Source organism: Onychomys torridus, chromosome 12 (genome assembly GCF_903995425.1).
Source record: "Onychomys torridus chromosome 12, mOncTor1.1, whole genome shotgun sequence".
Lineage (NCBI taxonomy): Eukaryota > Metazoa > Chordata > Mammalia > Rodentia > Cricetidae > Onychomys > Onychomys torridus.
This window is the reverse complement of record NC_050454.1, coordinates 15,075,720-15,094,874: the sequence shown is the minus strand read 5'-3', so window position 1 is coordinate 15,094,874 and position 19,155 is coordinate 15,075,720.

Sequence of the window (19,155 nt, the reverse complement as noted above, 5' to 3'; positions counted from 1 at the left end):
GTGCGCGCGTGCGTGCGTGCGTGCGTGCGTGCGTGCGCGCGTGTGTGTTGCTACCTACCACAGTGGGATGCAGGATATGGATGTGGCTCTTTGTGATTTTTTTCAATTGGTTTGACTTTCTGAAGAACTGCCCTGGCCTATATGGCACCTTTACTTACAAGGGACAAGGTAGTCCCAGGGCAGACACGGCCCCTCAGCACATGGCTTAGCAAATGGGGCAGACGCTGGACTTCAGCCACCAGCATCCCTCAGAAAACTGCCTGCTTTTCCTGCCCCCAGACTTTCTATTCCTATCTCACATTATTCATCTTCTAAATATGCACCACACTCCCTCCCCCACCCCAGGAAAAGAAAAGAAAGAATAAAATGAAACACCCCCTTCAGTCTTCTCTACCTTCCTTCTGCAAGAACTCTTATGTGGAGAGAGGTTTTTCTAGCTGTCCCTGTATAGATTATTCAAATCTCTACCTTGGTCCCACCTCCCTCTTCGAATCTCAGTCCTGTGTCTAGTGTCCCAGATTCCCAAGTCCACAGAAGATTCCTAGTCTTTCCTCAGGCCAGCCCCAGACAATTCCAGTGTGCTACTGGAGATGTATTCGCCTTGTTACCCACGACATACTAAAAAGTCAACCTGACATCCTTCCCTATCCATAATGAGTCTGGACCACTGTCCTTTTCCTGCTGGTCCTTCTGCTCCACGCTGATCCAAGCCTTTAGCTTCTCCTGTCTGCACTCAGATTTCACGTCACCTGCAACAGTTTTCTGATCATGGTCCTTTTCCCTTCCTAGTGGTTCTTGCCTGAGGGCAGTTTTGTGTCCCTTTGGGTGATGTGTGATCACATTTCTGGTTATCACAACTGGCTGAGAGCTGCTGTTAGCAAATGGTTAGCAGAGGCCAGGGATGCTGATAACCACCCTATAGAGCACAGGTTAGCCCTCCGAATAAAGACTTATCAGCTGTGTCAAGATGGAGAAACCATGGTCTACATCCCTTCCTCCACACCCCTTGATATTACAGCCTGATTCTACTTAAGGAAATGCATTCTGCACATACTTACCTCTCTCTTTATAAAAAAAGAAAAGAAAAGCCCGGTTTTCTATACTCACGAAAGCAAACTCTGCCTAAGATAGCTTCCATTTTCCTTTTCATGCCAGTAAATCTTTCCATTCTCTTAAAGCCCATACACAGCAGCATCGACACACTGTGTGTTGGGTTGGTCTTCTTTGTCTCTTTAAGCCCACTCTTGAGTTATCTCTTTCTTAACCTATGTAATAGGATGGGAGCTTCTGGGCTCTGATGGCCTTCAGAGTCTGGTGAGTTTGGCCTATGGGAGGAAATAGTAGGTGTTTTTCCCTAGCTCTGAACCCAAGTCTCCTACCTTGAATGTCCAGCATCCACTCCAATCTAGCACCTCTTCTTCCTCACCATTCACTTACCTTTGCTTGTGGATTTTTTGACTTTCAGAGGGCCTTTTACCATGCAGACTGGGCTGGCTTCACACTCATGAGTCTCCATCCTCAGTCTCTGGGGTGCTGGGTTTACAAGGGAAGGATCTTCACTCTAAGCAGCATGCAATTCTCTTTGTTCATTTGCTTTTTAGTTTTCGAGACATGGTTTCTCTGTGTAGCCTTGGCTGTCCTGGAACTCATTCTGAAGACCAGGCTGGCCTTGAATTCAGGTTTCCAGCTGCCTCTGCCTCCCAAGTGCTGAGATTAAAGGCATGCTCTGCCATATCTGACTTGACATGCAATTCTGATGGGTCCCAGAAGTACTGTTTCCTCAGGGGTTGTAGTTCACTGGTTTTATTTACCGCTTGCCCTCCCAGGTCTAGGGATAGCAACAATTTCCCACAACTGCTTGTCCTTGGGTTTACCACTGTGATCAGTTTGGTAAACTCTGCCCAGTCCTCAGTAAATATTTTCTTAGCTAAACTTTTAAAGATTTTTTAAAATGTTTACATTATTTTTATGTACTTAAATGTTTTGTCTGGATGTATGCCAGTGTATTATATGTGTACCTGGTGCCCACAGAGGCCAGAAAAAGGCATTAGATCTTCTGGAACTGGAGTTATAGGTGATTATAACTGCTGCCCCATGCCAAGTGGGTGCTGGGAATTGAACCCAGGACCTCTGGGAGAGCAGCCAGTGCTCTTAACCATTGAGCCATCTCTCCGGCCCAGCTGAGCTTTCTTGAGTGTACCATATGCTCCTTGCTGGATCCCCACTGCCACAGGAAAATTCTGTCTCCTCTGGGCTCCTAATTCAGAGCTGGCTGTTGGGATCACTCCTTTGCCATTTCAGTGTGGATGGATGCCCTACAGTGTGGTGATCTCTTTATGTCTATTTTCTGTGTTTCTACATTCTCTTGGCAGCTTTCCACACTCAGCAAATGTTTACCCATGAAAACTGTGAGTTTCCTAAGCAAAGTGAATTTAAATTAATTCTTTCGTACCAGAATTTTTTTGAGGGGACCTGAACTCAGAGAAGGTTCTTTGGTGGTTCAGAACCGAGCAAATCGTGAACCCTGTGATGTGAATTTTGCTGTTCAGATGCTTAGTTCCGTTGAAGTTCTGTCTATGTGTCGCTGCTGAATAAGGAATTCTCATTAAAATGGATGGTTTCTGGATTGTCTCCCTCCCTGGAAACCGATATCGCCTTCCTCCAGGACTCTGCCTCATTATCCTGCTGCTGGTCTGCAGGGAGCCAATGTTCCACTTGTCCCTGTATCTAACACCTAGTGCCACACTGTGCCCAAGCCGTGCTTAATAAATGCCTCATTGTCCCATGATTCACTTCAGTGAGTTTTTATTTAAATATTTAATGAAGTAAAATTGGTATAAGTGCCTCCTTCGGGAATCTTGGGAAAGTACAGGGATGTAATCAAATGGTTTGCAAATTGTATTTACTTATTTATAACTCTAATTTGAAAAGAAGGGACTGGGATTTTGAAAGGGGACACTCACATTTCATAAAGAGTCTCCTATGGAACCAGGGGGAAATCATTCCTAGGAAAAGGGGTACATGCCAAGCCACTGTCTGGAGTTACTGCTTCCTATCCGTCCGATGCGGTAATGGTTATTTGTAGGGGTAATTAAAACGGCAATTCTTTCTGACTGTTGCTAAATACAGGCCCATCTGTCTGCTTGTGCTGTGGAGGTCTGAGTGCAGCCCTGCTTCTGGTTATTTTCATGGCAAAAAAAAAAATTCTCACTCAGGTTTTCAGTGTGCCCGAGTGATGAGGGAGGGGAGGGGAGGGGAGGAAAGAGGAGAGAAGGGGAGGGATGGAAGGCGTGCAATCCACCTGAATGATTTTACAGAAGAGCTTGCAATCACTGAAGCTACAAATAGGCTAAGTGACCTGGCCACATGATGATTGTTGTGGGTTCCAGACACTTATACCCTCATAGGTTCCCTTCCACTACGAATATAAAAACTCATCTTTTACTACTGTGTAGACATGACAAATAAATAAGTATTGGGTATAAACACACTTTTGTGGACCCTAAATTCATTTCGTTCTATAAGTACTGGTCCTCCTGTGCCTAATGAATGCCGCTAAGTGAACAGAATGGAAAGAAAAGGTGTCTTAGCCCCTTTAGATGATTCAGGAAGACTTGGGCTCAAATCTGTTCTCAGTGACTCCTGAAATAGGGGGCTATGCTCACAAACAAGAAGAATGAACATTCTTTCTCTGAGAACATGCCAGGTGTGCGCTGCTTACTGTGTAACCTGTCCTGGGCTAGCACACACATGACCTTCCACGGTGGCTGCTCCCGCTCTCACATGGGGAGTGTGAGAGATGGGTGCCTTGGTCTTTGCAGCTGACTCAGACGCAGCAGCAAAAAGCAATGATTAAAATAGTTTTTCTGATGATGAAAGTGATCCTGGTTTGTTGTGCAGTTTTGGAAAATACAAAAAGTTAAAGAGATTCAACAAGATCCTCACTCCCCCACCCCTTAGTCCTTCCTCCTGGAACCAACTGCTGCTTTCTGCTTCCCAGGTGAAGCCTAGCCCAGATAGGTTGGGACAATTCCCACTCCCGGGAGCCTGAGTGCCAATTGCTAGGGCGCCTGTCTGAGGCTTCCTCAGCTGGAAAATGCCTGCATTGTACTGCAATGCCTCCTCTCCCTACAAGGCTGCTAAGCTGGAACATTCACTGAAAAGGGCAGGTTACAAAATGCCTACACAGTGTGGTCTTAATTGTGTAGAAATGTCCATTAGTGTGGACAAAAGAATCAGGTTCTTATGTATTAGATGTCTCAGAACTGGAGAAGCTCCAGAGTGGGGAGGGAGAATGTTTTTTTGGAGGATCAACATCCAAACTCTCTCCCCATAGCAATTTCTTCATCTATCTAGTAATAATGCCACTCACTCCTATTTATCTTCTTTAGGGTAAGAGGGACAGTGACCTCTCCATGTCTAAACTCCAGATCTTTGGAGACGGTCATCTTTGCTCATTTCTTCCTGTGCCTACTCAGAGTGATTTCTGCAAGCCTTGATTTGTATTCCACACTGGCAGTGGGTTTTCCCAGTCATCCTCCTGGGAACACGATTCTATTCTCTACATAAAAGCAAAGATACAATTAAAGCTACGCATCAGAGAGCAATCAAAGGGACAACTCACATTACCAGGGAGAGGATGCTACCGAGCAAGGCAGTTTCTGCAAATGCTCTCTTCTCACTTTTGCCCAAACGCAGAAGAGATGCTCCTGGTGCCTGCCTCCACAGCCACCTGAGTCTGGTTCATCTCAAAACACCAGGAACTGCACACAAATTATGCTGTCTTCCTCGGGGGCCTGGTCCAGAGACTACAGTGTTTCCCCTAGTTCTCTCTGTGTTGTCCCATGTCTGCTTTCCTTGAAGACCAGAGGCATTGGCTCCTGTGTTCCTATCAGATAGCCTTCCTCAGATGAACCCGGGTGGCCTGCTTTTCTGCAGCTGGTTCAGATTCTAATGCCTTGCTGTTTACTCAGCAACAGAAAGAGGAAACAGATGTTTTGGTCCATAATTCATCTCCACAGTTTCATGGAAAGGCTTGGAAACTATGACTCTATGAAATTGATACAGGTTAAGTGACCAGGGCCACATTATGGTTTTTGTGGGTCCTAACTACTTTTGCATTTGTGAGCTTCTCCGCCATTAAAAATATAAAAACTTGTGTTTTATAGTTGTTGGCATAATGACAGATGCATCATATTACAGAAACCCAGGTTGACACTTTTTTCTAAAGTGTTGACATCGAGCCTTGGATATTAGAATATTACTAGGTATAGTAGGCTTTGTACCTCTTGACAAAATATCAGACAGAGGAACTTACTGGGGGGAAATGTTTATTTTAGTTCATGGTTTCCAAGAGTAAGCCATGGTAATGTGGATCTGGTAAGGCTGAACATCAATCACATCAATCACAGCAGTGTGTGTGTGTGTGTGTGTGTGTGTGTGTGTGTGTGTGTGTATGAGGAGGCTATTGACCTCATGGCGGACAGGAAGCAAAAAGAAATAGAGGACAAGGCAAGATTGTATATTTTGAAGACATGGCTCCTTTTAACTTCCTCCAACCAAGCCTTACTGTCTACAGTTTCTAGAACCTTCCACAACAGTGCTGGGACCAAACATGTAACACATGTACCCATAGGGGACAATTCATATTCATAATGCCCAGTGAAAAGATGGTTCATATAGTAGTTTAATTCAACAAATAACTGTTTGATCACCCTCTTTGTGTCACACAGAGAAGAAATAGTCAAGGGAGAGAGGACACCACAGATATTAACGGCCCATACTGCCTCTGACACTGTTCAAAGGCTTTGAGCCCTCTTTCGGCTTTTGAAGTGAGCTTTGACTTTGGGTAAAGTTCAGCTGGGTCCATTTTTACCCCTTATTGCTCATATTATAAAGAGAAGTTGTTCACTTGCTCTAGGCCCAGTTTTATGCATAGGAAGTAGGCATGCTCATACTGGCTGCACGGGTTGTGGAATGAATAGAATCATTGAGGCAAAGCACGTTTCTTAAAGTGGAAGGTACTCTGCATCATTGTGTCTTCCTTTCAGATTGTAAAATTATTTGGTGAGAAAAACATTAGACATTTTTGGTGTCATGCGAACTTGGTTCTTAATTTAAAAATATGACTTTGCACACGCGGTCTCCTTTGTGGATTAACTATAATTCCCAACAGTGGCACACTAACTCAGTTCATGACTTAATATTTAGTACTCCAGTATTTGATATTCATCTGTTCATTCAACAAAGAATAAGCCTCCATGTACGATTTATTTGGGAGCTGGGTGGCGCCCCCCCCCAAAAGAGCAAAAACAAACAACATCCATGTACATGCACACATGTGTGAATGACCTGCACACAACTGTGTACTCACATGCATGCATGCACACATGAATAAACATACATGCATACCACACATATACATATGCAAAAGAAGATCTGTTAATGGAGCAGTCAATGCATGCCTGAGGAATAAAAACCATCTTTAATATAAGCTTGATCCAGACATGATCAGGAAAGGAAATCTCCTGGGAAGAAAGACAACCTTGCACAGGAGGAGTTTCCCAGACCCTGGAAGACAGGTATGAGTACCACAGAGATGCTCACTGAATTCTGGCAGAAAGAATTCTAACAAACACCTGGCTGCAGAGAGTCCCTGGAGCTGGACTTGCCTCTCATTCTTGAATTGCATTTATTCTGGGAGCCACACAGAGGGCTCTGTCAATCTGCTACGAAGGAGGCAGAATTATAAATAGGAAATATGCTGAAAATAGGAAATAAGATGAAAGATGGCATTTGGGGCTTTCACAGCTCCCCCAACCCTCCTTCAGGAGAGAGAGTGAAAAGCCACCCAGTTTTGGTGGAGATAAGAATCCAGGAGCCACTGTTCTGAGAGAAGCTGAAGGGAGGGAGGAGCTAGGAAGTGGTGAAGAGAGAAGAGCTGGGGTGGGGGTGGGGGGGGGGGGGGGGGCAGTGTCAGATGAAGCCCTAGGCAGGTGAGAGGAGTTGGAGGAGAAACCAGGGTAAAGGGCAAGGATTTCCCCAGCAGGGGGGAAGCTAAAATGGAGTAGTGAAATAGTGATAGCATGTGGCCTGAAAGAAAGACTAGTCAGGGGAAGTAGTTAAAAACTCAGGTCCAGGCCTGGGGAGATGGGCCAGTCGGTTAAGAGCTTGCTTTACAAGCATAAAAACTTGAGTTCAAACCCCAGAACCTGTACAAAAGAGGCAGGGATGATGGAGTGCCCTTGTAATCCCACCACTGGAGAGGTGGAGATAGACAGGTCCCTGGGGCTTGCTGTCCAGCCAGCCTGATTTATTTGGTGAGTTCTGAGCCAGAGAGAGGTCCTGTCTCATAAGAGGTGGTGAATAGTACCTGAAGAGGATCTGAAATGGTCCTCTGGCTGCTACATATGTGCATTCTCTCTCTCTCTCTCTCTCTCTCTCTCTCTCTCTCTCTCTCTCTCTCTCTCAATTAAGTGGGAAGGAAGGTTGACAGGGCTAAGAGAAAGAAGACCCAGGAAATCAGGTTGTTCCATTTTCTCCTTTCCCCAAAGCAGCCCTTGGCCCTCCACTCATGATGAGTATAGCTGAAGATATTGTTGAATCTCTAAATAGAATGGCCTTCCAACAGGCAGGAGAATATCTTGGAACTGGAGGAGCATTCAAGTCTTAGTATTACCACTAGATTTTTGACCTTGAATATGTTGGCTGGCTCAGGGCTATAAACTAGATTTAGATATAGACTCTGTCACAAATTTCTAGCTTGTTTGCTGTCTTTCTTTTTGCAGGGCTGGGATTGAACCCAGGGCCCTACCAGGGAGTCACCATCTCAGCCTTTCCTGTCGAATATTGATAAGTGCACTTCCCTTATATAGATCTTTTTTTTCTATACAGTGTGGAGCAGCTGCCTGCTATAAAATCCACTTCTATAACTGTGTGAATACTCAAGGTGGGCAAGAATAGTGTGACTCCTAATCTAATCTATATACAGCACACAGCTCTCACGGAGATCAACCTGCTTAGCTGCTGTAGATAGCTTTAAGTCTTCTAGCCAGAGCAGCCCTCCTTCCCTTAAAGCAAAAATATTCAGTCCTCCTACCTCCTCTCTGTACTGCAGGGATGCTGAAGCTGAGTCTGTAGAGACTGAGTGCGATGTGCTAGACAATCGCTACCCACCCAAAGTGATGCCAAGAAGGCCTACAGAGGACATAAAGTGGAAACTCCAGAGGGATGCTAACATAGCCCTCTGCTTAGGGCATGTGATGTATCTAGGCATTTTGTAAATAGAAAGGATAAGTAGAACTTGAGGTACTGATCTGCTTGGTTCCAAAGCACCAAAAGCTTAAATGTAGCCCAGTCAGTACCTTGGTTTGAATAATAAATGTCTTCTACTGTCTCAGGCATTTGAACACTTGATTTCCAGTTGATGGTGGTGTTTGGAAAGATTAGGTGGTGTGGCCTTACTGGAGGAAGTATGTCACTAGGGGTGGCTTTGAGAATCTAAGCCCTTGCACCACTTCCCCCCCCCCCCACTCCCAGCTTTCTGTTCCTGTTGCTGTGCCTGCCACCTGCTGTCACGCCTCTGCACCATAATGGACTCATCCTTCCTGAACCATAAGGCCAAATAACTCTCTCTTCCATAAGATATTTTGGCCATGGTGTTTTAGAACACCAACAAAAATGTATGAAGACATTCAGGTTGGCCTGGAGCTGCTCATGGAGCCCAAGCTGGTCATCAGACCCATGACAGTCCTCTCATCTCAGCCATCTCAGTGCTCGGATAACTGGAATGTGCCTCATGTCCAGCATAACAAATCAGTAGCACAGAACTCACTGAACCCTCAACACTCAGTGGCTTTTCCAGCCTAAAGTTCCAAAGTGACAACATGGGCAGGTCTGTCACAGCAATATCCCAGTCCTGGTATCCACTTCTGTCCTAATTAGGGTTACTGTTGCTGTGATGAAACACCATGACCAAAAGCAACTAAGGGAGGGAATGGTTTCTTTGGCTTACACTTGCACATCATTGTTCATCACTGAAGAAGACAGGAATTCAAACAGAGCAGGAACCTGGAGGAAGAGGCTGATGCAGAGGCCGTGGAGGAATGCTGCTTACTGACTTGCTCCTCATGGCTTGCTCAGCCTGCTTTCTTGTAGAAGCCAGGACCACCACCCAAGGATGGTCCCAAACTCAATGGGCTCCCTCCAACATCAACCACTAATTAAGGAAATTCCCAACAGTTGGATCTTATGGAGACATTTTCTCAATTGAGGTTCCCACATCTCTGATGCCTCTAGCTTGTGTCAAGTGGACATGAAATGAGCCAGCACAGCCTCTCTTCCAAGGGTTATCTTAGCCAGTCATTTACATTGTGGTATAAAGAACTTCATCAAACTATTCCCCATTTAGCACATTCCCGTTTAGAGTGAGAATTTTAGTTAAAACTGCGAGGATCTCTTAGACCCCAGTTCCTGACACCCCTATTATTACAACTTTGGTACCCATCACACAGACCTAGCACACAAGGACACACAACATGTTTTTACATTTGTAATGGACTTTATTACAAAAATGACAACAAATAATGACACCACACATCAAAATTAACCAGACCCAAGGTCGACACAACTTCATGAATTCTATGCAGTTAGAAGAGGCATTTGGAACAGACGCTGTGCAGCTTCTCATTGGATTTTACACTTTAAATATCAACTATATTTTATGTACTTATCCACCACCCAAACCAAAAAGCCCAGGATAGAATTAGAACTAGAAAAACTCTTTGCTTTAGATCCTCTTTCATAATTCATGTCCGTCACTTACATTCAGTCCCTCCTCGTCCCCTTATATTTAGCCTTTCCTGTTTGCTTTTCTTCATGCGACACTGTACCCACATATACATTTGTTTACATGTATGTGTATATTATTGGTTAGATTCTGCATATGAGAAAGAACATGCATTCCTATTTTCTTTCTGAGATGGTGTGGCTTTGCTTAATATTATACATCCTAAGTCCACATGTTTTTATTTGGCTGAAAAAGTGGTTAATGATTAAAACAAATTGACTCGTGTTTGAGTGAGTGTGTGTGTGTGTGTGTGTGTGTGTGTGTGTGTGTGTGTGTGTGTGTGTTGCAGTAGGTAGAACAATAGACTTTGAAATGCCCATGTTATTGATTTCCAGAAACTGTGAATGTATTTCTTGACACAGCAAAGGGGAATTGAGATGGCGAGTCAGTTAATTTCAAACTATGGAGGTTATCTTGGATTATCCAGGTCAAATACAATGACTAAGGTTTCGAAGAGTGGAAGAGGAGGCAGAGGAGAAGTTAAGACCAGAGAATTTGTGAAGAAGGATGGACCTGTCCTGGCTGGCTTTGAAGACGGAAGAAGAAGGCAGCAAACTGGGGAACATGAGTAGCTTCTTGGAGTTGGGAAAGGCAAGACAACAGACACTTCTTTAAGATCATGGCAAAAGAACATGGACTTCCAATCCTTGGATTTTCCTCGGTAAGATGTATTGTACTTTATACCTGCATCACTGAATGATGATAGATTCACACTGCTTTAAGCCATCAAGTCTGGGCTAATTTGTTACAGCAGCAACACGGAATGGAACACCAGGGAACACAAAGCCTATTCGTTTAGAATTTGAAAAACAGGCAAAAATACAAGAACTGTCTCTCTTTTCTTTTCCTTTTTATATGGTTTTTGGAATTCAGGTGTACCTGCTGAAAGTAATCTTGTTCCCCATTTAGTATCATCTATCCATGGGAGGACCTTCTCTGTGTTTGAAACATTAAAAATTTATCATTTCCCCCTTCTATCTGTCATTCCAAAACCTACTGCTTCCTCCCCCAAACTCACACTCTAGTGCATTTAATAGTTTTCCCAATGCACCTGACAGTGATTTAGATGTAAGAGCACCCTTACAAAAATATTCACAGATGGTTTGTGTGTGGTTTTGATCGATGGAATTGTGTTGCGGGACTCCTCTTGACTTTCTTATCCCCTTCAAGTCCATTTTAGAGACTTTTCAGGCATCTGCATGAAAATCTAATCTTGTTTATATGCCCTGCATTTACATTGCTAGAGATGGAAGCTCAGCTTGCTCCCAGTGGGGAGGCAATGAAGTTCCTTAGTGGAGTCTCCTTGTGTTCCCTGGGAAGAATTTCCCTAGATACATAAATGTAGGGGTTTATAAGTGTGGGCTTGCTGGGTTTATGGTGCTCCAGAACGGCTGCATCATCAGGGAATGAGGGTCTTCTCCCCTCACTTCCTTGCCCATATTTGGTCATCTCTGACCTCACAGCTATAGGCAATTGCTAGCTAGAGAAGGGCGTATAGATAATTAAGGGGAAGTCATGTTGTGTATGTGGAAGGGACAGGGATAAAGTAGAAATCCATCCTTGGAGTAAGAGAGTATTATAAATATCTGGGTGGCTGGGAAGGAAAAAGCCCTCAAGGGAGAGAAGATACATGCTGAGATCTCAGAGACTCATAGTACTCAGTACTGGGTGGTCCTTATGCACACAGAGATGACTCTTTTTACCAGAGCTGCCTGCTGATCATTGCAATTTGTTCCTATTCTCTCCCTGCTACGTTTGTAGCAGAGAAAAGGTCTTCACTGAACTTCCCTGGGATGTGAGGGTACTCTTGAACTTCAGCTTCTGCATATCTGTCTTCTTTAATTCCCTCCTTGACATTTGGCAAATTTGTGCAGTTTGATGAGTTTTGAAATATCCATACCCTCAGGAAATCACATGGTGTACAATCCCATGATCTCTCAGTGTCCCTGCCACACATGCTGTCTCTTCTGTCACTAGAGTCACGGAGCTGCTCATCTGCTTTCTGTCAATTCAGGGAAGTATTCATTTTCCAGACTGAAATAAATACAATTATATTGTGTGCATTTGTCTATGCATCTATGCATGCTTTTTTTTTTTGCTAAGCACAATTACATTGGGGTTCATTTATTTATTGGCATATTGTAATTTATTTATTTTATTGATAAATAACACTCTATTATGTAGCATTTTATCTACTCACTTGTTGAAGGACTTGAGTTGTTTCTTGTTTGGGGTTATTATCACTAAAACTGTTACGAGTATTTATGTACAAGCTTTTGTGTAGACATGTGCTTTAATTCTTAAGGATAAACACTTAGAAGTTCAATGGTTGGGTCATATATCAGTTGTATATTTAAACATTTTAAGAAACCACTTCATTTCTTTTTCAAAGTAGCTGCACCATTTCACATACCCTAAAGCATTGTAGGAGAGTCCAGTTGATTCCAGTGTCAATTTGCTATGGCTAGTGTTTTTAATTTCTTAAAATGCTAATGGGTATATTATGATGCATTTTATTGAGGTTTTAATTTGCATAATGACTGATGCTCATTAGTAACTAATTATGTTGGGTGCTTGTAATGTCTCTATAGGCCATTTATCTATCTTCTTTAGTGAAGGGGGCTCTTCAGATATTTGCTCATTTTATTTTATTCTTAAAGCTTTTGTTACATTTTTGTTTATTTTATGTGTATGTGTGTGCTCTTGTGCAAGCATGTGCCTTGTCATAGGCCAAGCACCCAACATAATTAGTTCATTCTCTCCTTCTATCACATGGGTCCAGGGGATTGAAGAGGCCTTTAGGCTTGGAGACCTTTGCCTGCTGAGCCATCTTGCTGGCCTCTTTTGTTTGTTTTAAAACTATATTGTTTAACACATTGTTTAATATATATTGAGTTATAGGAATTCTTTATATATTCTGTACACAAGCCCTTTGCCAGATATGTGTATTGTATCATCTCCTATTCTATAGCTTAACTGTTAGTTTTTAGAACATTCTCTTTCAAAGAACAATTAAATTTCTTTTATTAAATCTAATTTGTCAGTTTTTAATTTCATCATCTATGCTTTCTCATAGTGAAAAGTCTTTGTCTACTCTCCTACACATTTCTCCTATACTTTTCTTCTGGATGTAGTATAGTTACAGATTTTACATCACTCATGATGGTTAGTGTTAATCATGACCTTGATAGACACTCACCTGAGAGGTGAGCCTGTAGGTGTGCTGCGGGTTATCTTGATTGCATTCATTGAGGCTGGAAGGCCCACCCAATGGGTGAGTGGCATCTCTGGCTGAGACACTAAGCAGGGAGCTGAGCAGCAGCATGTACTCAGTGCTCTTACAGACAGCAGGTGCAATGTGACTAGCTGCTTCAAGTTCCCACTGCCTTCACTTCACCATGATATATTTTTTTCCTTGAACCATGAGCTGAAATAAACCCTTCCTTCATTAAGTTGCTTTTCTCAGGCTATTTTTCATCACAGCAACTGGAAAAGAAACTAAGACAGAAAATTGGTACCGAGAGGCTGAGTCATTGCTGTGATAAGCTTGACCATGTGGTGCTTAGCAATTTGGAACTGGTTTTTAGGATGAATGTAGAACAATTTGGAACTTTGGGCTAGAAAAATTCTTGGATGATGTAAGCAGAGCTTAATGGGCCATTTTAGTGGGAGCTTAGAAGACAGGCAGACCAAGAGAAATGTGGCCAGCAGGCTTTCTGCCCCTGAGGTGTCAGAGGGGAACAAGGACTCTGAGGAGCTAGGATGGGAACCAGTGGTGTGTTATTTTGGCTAATAATCTTCCATTATTCTGTCAGTGTCCTGACAACTTGAGTGAATCTGAATTTAAAGGTAACGGATTAATTAATTGGACAGAAGATATTTCAAGACAGGAGAGCATTCAGGCTGGGTCTGAGAAAGCAGCTGTAATGGTTAAAGAGATCAACACCACTGAAGAGAAGCCTTCTGCATTCCCCTGGGACAATAGGAAAGGTGTCCTGAAGACAAACTCACAACCATTGGAGGCTCCATATAGACCTGGCAGCAGAATTTGGCAATGTTATCCACATGGTGCTGGTTTTAGAGGCAGGAAAGATGCATGATTGAAGAGGCCATGGAGTCTTGTTTTATAGTTTTGGAGAGTGGCGAGGCTAACTGATGTGTGGCAGGGTCAGATTCCTTTCGTGGAAGCCCTGAGAGGCCGTTTTCTGAAGCTGTTAAAAGTGAGGACTAAGTTACAATGGAGACCTCACACTACTGGGGATTCCAAGACTGTGGAATGTCTGCCAAGGAGAGCTGTGGCTGTGTTGTACGAGGAGTTACACGAGCTCACGTACACACACGAGAGAGAGAGAGAGACTGTGTTTGCTGCAGACCACAGAGATGGAGAGGTGGGTGAGGCTACTCTAAGCCCTTTGAAGCTTAGACAATTTTTTTCCTGAGCTTCAGATGTCAGATATGAAGTTACAGGATTTAGTGTTTGCCCTGCTGGATTTTAGTCTTGCTTAAGTTCAATCATTTCTTGCTATGTCCCAATTCTTCCTTTCTGGAATAGACATGTTTATTCTGTTATTATATGCTGGAAGTATGTAACTTTATGTCTTTATTTTATAGGAGCTCAAAGTTAAGAGACTTTATTGATTTTAAGGTGTTGGAACAATTAATGACTATGGGACTTTTTATGCTAGTCTGGATGCATTCTACATTATAATGTAGTTATGAGCCTATGGACACGAGGAGTGGAAAGTTATGATTTAAAGTGGTTTGTTTGGGAGTCTTGTTGACAAGGGGGTGAAATTGTGAACCGGTGTTATCAACTGAACTTGCCTCTAGAATCAACTGGGAGATGAGCCTCTCAGCGTATCAATGGGGGTTGTCTTGATTACACTAATTGAGGGAAGGCCCACCCTCAGTGGGTGGCACCATTCCCTGGATGAGATCTTGAACTGTACAAATAGAGAAATGGACCTGATCAGCAGCACGCATTCATTGCTGTTTACTGACCACAGATGCAATGTGTCCAGCTGCCTCAAGTTCCTGGTGCTTTGGATTCTTCACTATGATGACTATACATTGAACTGTGAGCTCAAATACCATCCCCACTAAGTTGCTTTTGTCAAGATATTTTGCCATAGCAACAGGCAAAGAAACTAAGACCCTTATGTATATTCTTTACTTTTGATCTTTGGGTTCATGGATTTTTTTTTCCAGATAGGTCATTAGCATCTCTTTTTACCACAATAGGAACAAACTTCAAGACCTAGAGCTTTTACATTATCATCCATTTGGCCTTAAAATTTCACAGACATTGCTATGGTTTGAAAGTGCCCTGAAAGTTCATGTGCTAGGAAATTAATCCCCAAATAGGGATATTTGAAGGTGGAGTTTAGGGAAGTAACTAGGACTCATTGAAGTCATAATGGTGAGATGCTGCTGTTGATACTAGTGGTCTTTTAGAGAGGGAGAGGGAGAGGGAGAGGGGAGAGGGAGAGGGAGACACCTGAGTGGGAATGTTTGCTTTACCTTACTACATAGTACTCCCTGCTAAGTTATTATATAGCAGGAAGGCCCTTATCACAAGCCAGCACCATGCTCTTTGGCTTCCCAGCCTCCAGAGCAGTATGCTAATGAAACTTCTGAGCTACCCAGCATGTGGTATTCTCTTACAACAGTGGAAACATTTGGAAGGAAATGGAAATTTCATTCCTACTTAGGAATTCCTTTCTTTTGGTGTGATAAATACCATGATCAAAAGCAACTTGGGGAGGAAAGGATTTATTTGGCTTATAGGTCCAGATCACAGTACTTTGAGGGAAATAAAGGCAGGAACTCAAGGCAGGGACCTGGAGGCACGAACTGAAGCAGAGACCACAAAGGAGTGCTGCTTACTGGCTTTCCCCTCTTGACTTGTTCACACACCGAAGGACCACCTTCCTCGAGGTAGCATCACCCACAATGGGCTGGGCCCTTCCATATCAGCTACTAATCAAGAAACTTCCCTACAGTTTGTGTACAGGTTAATCATATGGAGGCATTTTATCAGTTGAGATTCCTTCTTCTCACATGACTTGTATCTAATTACTATCAAGCTGACAAAACAAAAAACCTAACCACCACAGTGGACTGTGACTCTTGGCCCATTTAGAGCCTAAAGGGAAGGCAATTACTGTCCTCTACTATGCCACCTCTGAGGGAAAAAATGGGCAGGAATCCAGGAGTTGGTTTGGTTAATGGGAAGGGGAAAATATTCATGGTGAAGTACCTGGAGAGAAAAGAAAAGTTGGGAGGGCGACAGGCTCTGTCCTAGGTGCTTCAAATGAACGAAGTTCCGGGATATCAAGCAGAAAATGCAGGGTATTATTTCATAGCTGTTGTGTGGCATAGAAAGAATGCGAGCAGAGATTGACGTTCGGGGGTAATGTGTCCTACATCTCATAGCCTTATCGTGACATTACCCAGAAGATCCTGTGCAGCATACAAGGCTACACTTCTATCACAGGAGCTTGCGGCCCCAAGAGCCACCAGTCCTGGCATCGATGTCAGTGTAAGCACAGAAAACAAGAAGAGCTTAGAGAATGTGAGGCAGTCCATAAGAATGATCAGAAATGCAGAAGCAGTGGGGTGTGATGGGACACACTTCGAATCCCATCACTGTAGAGACTGAAGCAGGAGGATTGGGGCTAAAAGAGAAGGGAGAGAGGGGAGATGGAGAAAGAAGGAGAAAAGAGAAGGGTAGGAGAGGAGAAAGTTGAAGAAGAGGAAAGGAGCAGGAGGGAAAAGAAGAGAAGAATACAAGAAAAGAAGAAAAAAAGAAACCCAGAAACTTAACTCTTGGCTCTTGTGAGTAAACACAGGAAATGAAGTCTGGCTACACAGTTATAGTTACAATGAAAATGACTGGTCCAAGTGAATGATCCTGATCATTAACAACTATGAAGAAGGTAGCTGACCCATGGTTGTATATTTGGGTACTCTCCATCATTCAGCTATTGTAAATAATATTGCTATAAATGGGTATACAAAGAGCATTCTGGTTCCTTGCTTTAAATTCTGTTGAGTCTACATCCAGAAGCAGATGGTTGGGAGATGCAGTAGTTCTAGGTTTAATTATTTGAGGAATAGCTGGACTATTTTCTGCAACCATTAAACCATTTCACTGTCTCATCAGTAAGGCACAAGGGCTCCGACCTCTCTATACTCTCACCAATATGTATTATTTTCTATTATTTTCCTTTTTATTGATGAAGCCCATCCTAATGGACATGATCTCTTTGATACTTGCATATTTTCTTTGGAGAGATGTTCATTCAAGTCCTCTGCCCATAATTTAACATAATTTTGTTGTTATCATTGAATTGTCAGAATTCTTTATATATTCTCATCAGCTATATGACTTGCAAATATTTTCTCCTAGTATACAGTTTGCTTTTTCTCTGTGTAGTGTTCTTTGGTACACACAAGCTTTCCATTTTGATGTAGTATAATTCACCCATTTGAAAAAGCATTGTAGCCTATGCTTTTGGTATAGGCTCCTATCAAATGCTGAATTTTATATGGCTTACATTAATTATATTTCTACATTTCTGGACTAGAAACTCCATTAAATTCTTTTGTCAAGAACATATTGTGGGCCCTGCTGTGTGCTTCCTAAGGTATAAGGCACAAAGTGTACACTACCAGACTTCTTGATGCTCTTGGGGCTGTGCTTGGTTACCTAGTTAAACAGGTAGGTTGCTAGATATCTAAGTTACAAAGTATATTTTCTCTTTGTGATTTATAAATAATGAGAGATTGTATTTTGGCATAAGTATATCTTTTAATTTTATTATTACTGTTACTATTGTTTTGATTGTTTTTGAAACAGGTCTCACTATATATGCAGGCTGGCCTTGAGCGCATGCATGTGTGTGTGTGTGTGTGTGTGTGTGTGTGTGTGTGTGTGTGTGTGTGTCTAGCAACAGTGGTGAAGAGAAGGGATGGAGAAGGCAGTGGAAGGGTATATCAGAAGGTGGTACAATAATACAGGTGCATGAAATGTCATATGAAACCCTTTATTTCATAAGCCGACTCAAAACTAATAATAATTTAAAATAAAAAATGAACAGCAAAACTAAAAGGAGAAACTTAAAAAAAAATTTAAATAAAACAAGCAAAAACAAAGAATAAACATTTCTCCAAAGAAACCATCTAAGCTGGGTGGTGGTGGTGAATGCCTTTAATCCCAGCACTCGGGAGGCAGAAGCAGGCAGATCTCTGTGAGTTCGAGGCCAGCCTGGTCTCCAAAGCAAGTTCCAGGAAAGGCGCAAAGCTACACAGAGAAACCCTGTCTCAAAAAACAACAACAACAACAACAAAACAACAACAACAACAAAAAACAAAAACCAAAACAAAACAAAAAAGAAACCATCTACTTCTGGATATAGAATTTAAAGCAAGGAACCCAAATGCTCTTTGTATACACATGCTTATAGCAACATTATTCACAATAGCTTAATGACGGGGAATGCTTCTCCGTGGATGACCAGAGAAGCAAAACACGATTTCTGCATAGACTCATTTAGTCTTTAATAGGAGGGAAATTCTGACACATGCTATCAATTCAGATAAACCATGAAGATATCATGCTAAGGGAAACCAGCTCCTTATAAGGGGACAAGTGTTGTGACTCTACCTCTGTGAGGATCTGGAGCTGTCAAATTTATAGAGATGGTTGCCAGGGCCTGTAGGGAAGAACGATGTAATTTTTAATGCTGCAAAGTTTCAATGGAAAGAGATGAAAAAGATATAGGGATGAACTTTAACAATGTGAATGAACCTAATGACATTAAACTTTATGCTTTAAAAATTGTCAATTTGGTGTTATTTATATTTTACCACTATGAAAGAAGCTATAAATGACATTCTGAGAACAATTAGGGAAACTTGATGTTCTGTAATTATTACATTTCTTAGAAATCATAACAAGAGTAATAATAATAATAATAATAATAATAATCTTATATGAGAACAGGACAATGTTCTTATTTTTAGAAATATATTCTGAAACATTGGTGATAAAATGCCATGATATGTGTGAATTACTTTGAAGTGGTTCATAGCAATTAAACATGAAGAAACCAGACACACACACTGCACATACCTGTCACACTTACAGATGAAGTAAATGGAGTAAATTATTAATGTTGGTAAATGAGGAAGAGGATATCCAGGTGTTCTTTATTCCCAGAACTTTTCTCTATGCTTGAAATGTTTAAAGAGTTCAGAATCAGGTGGGAAAAGATGGCCAGCAGTCCTCAGGAAATGCTCAAGGC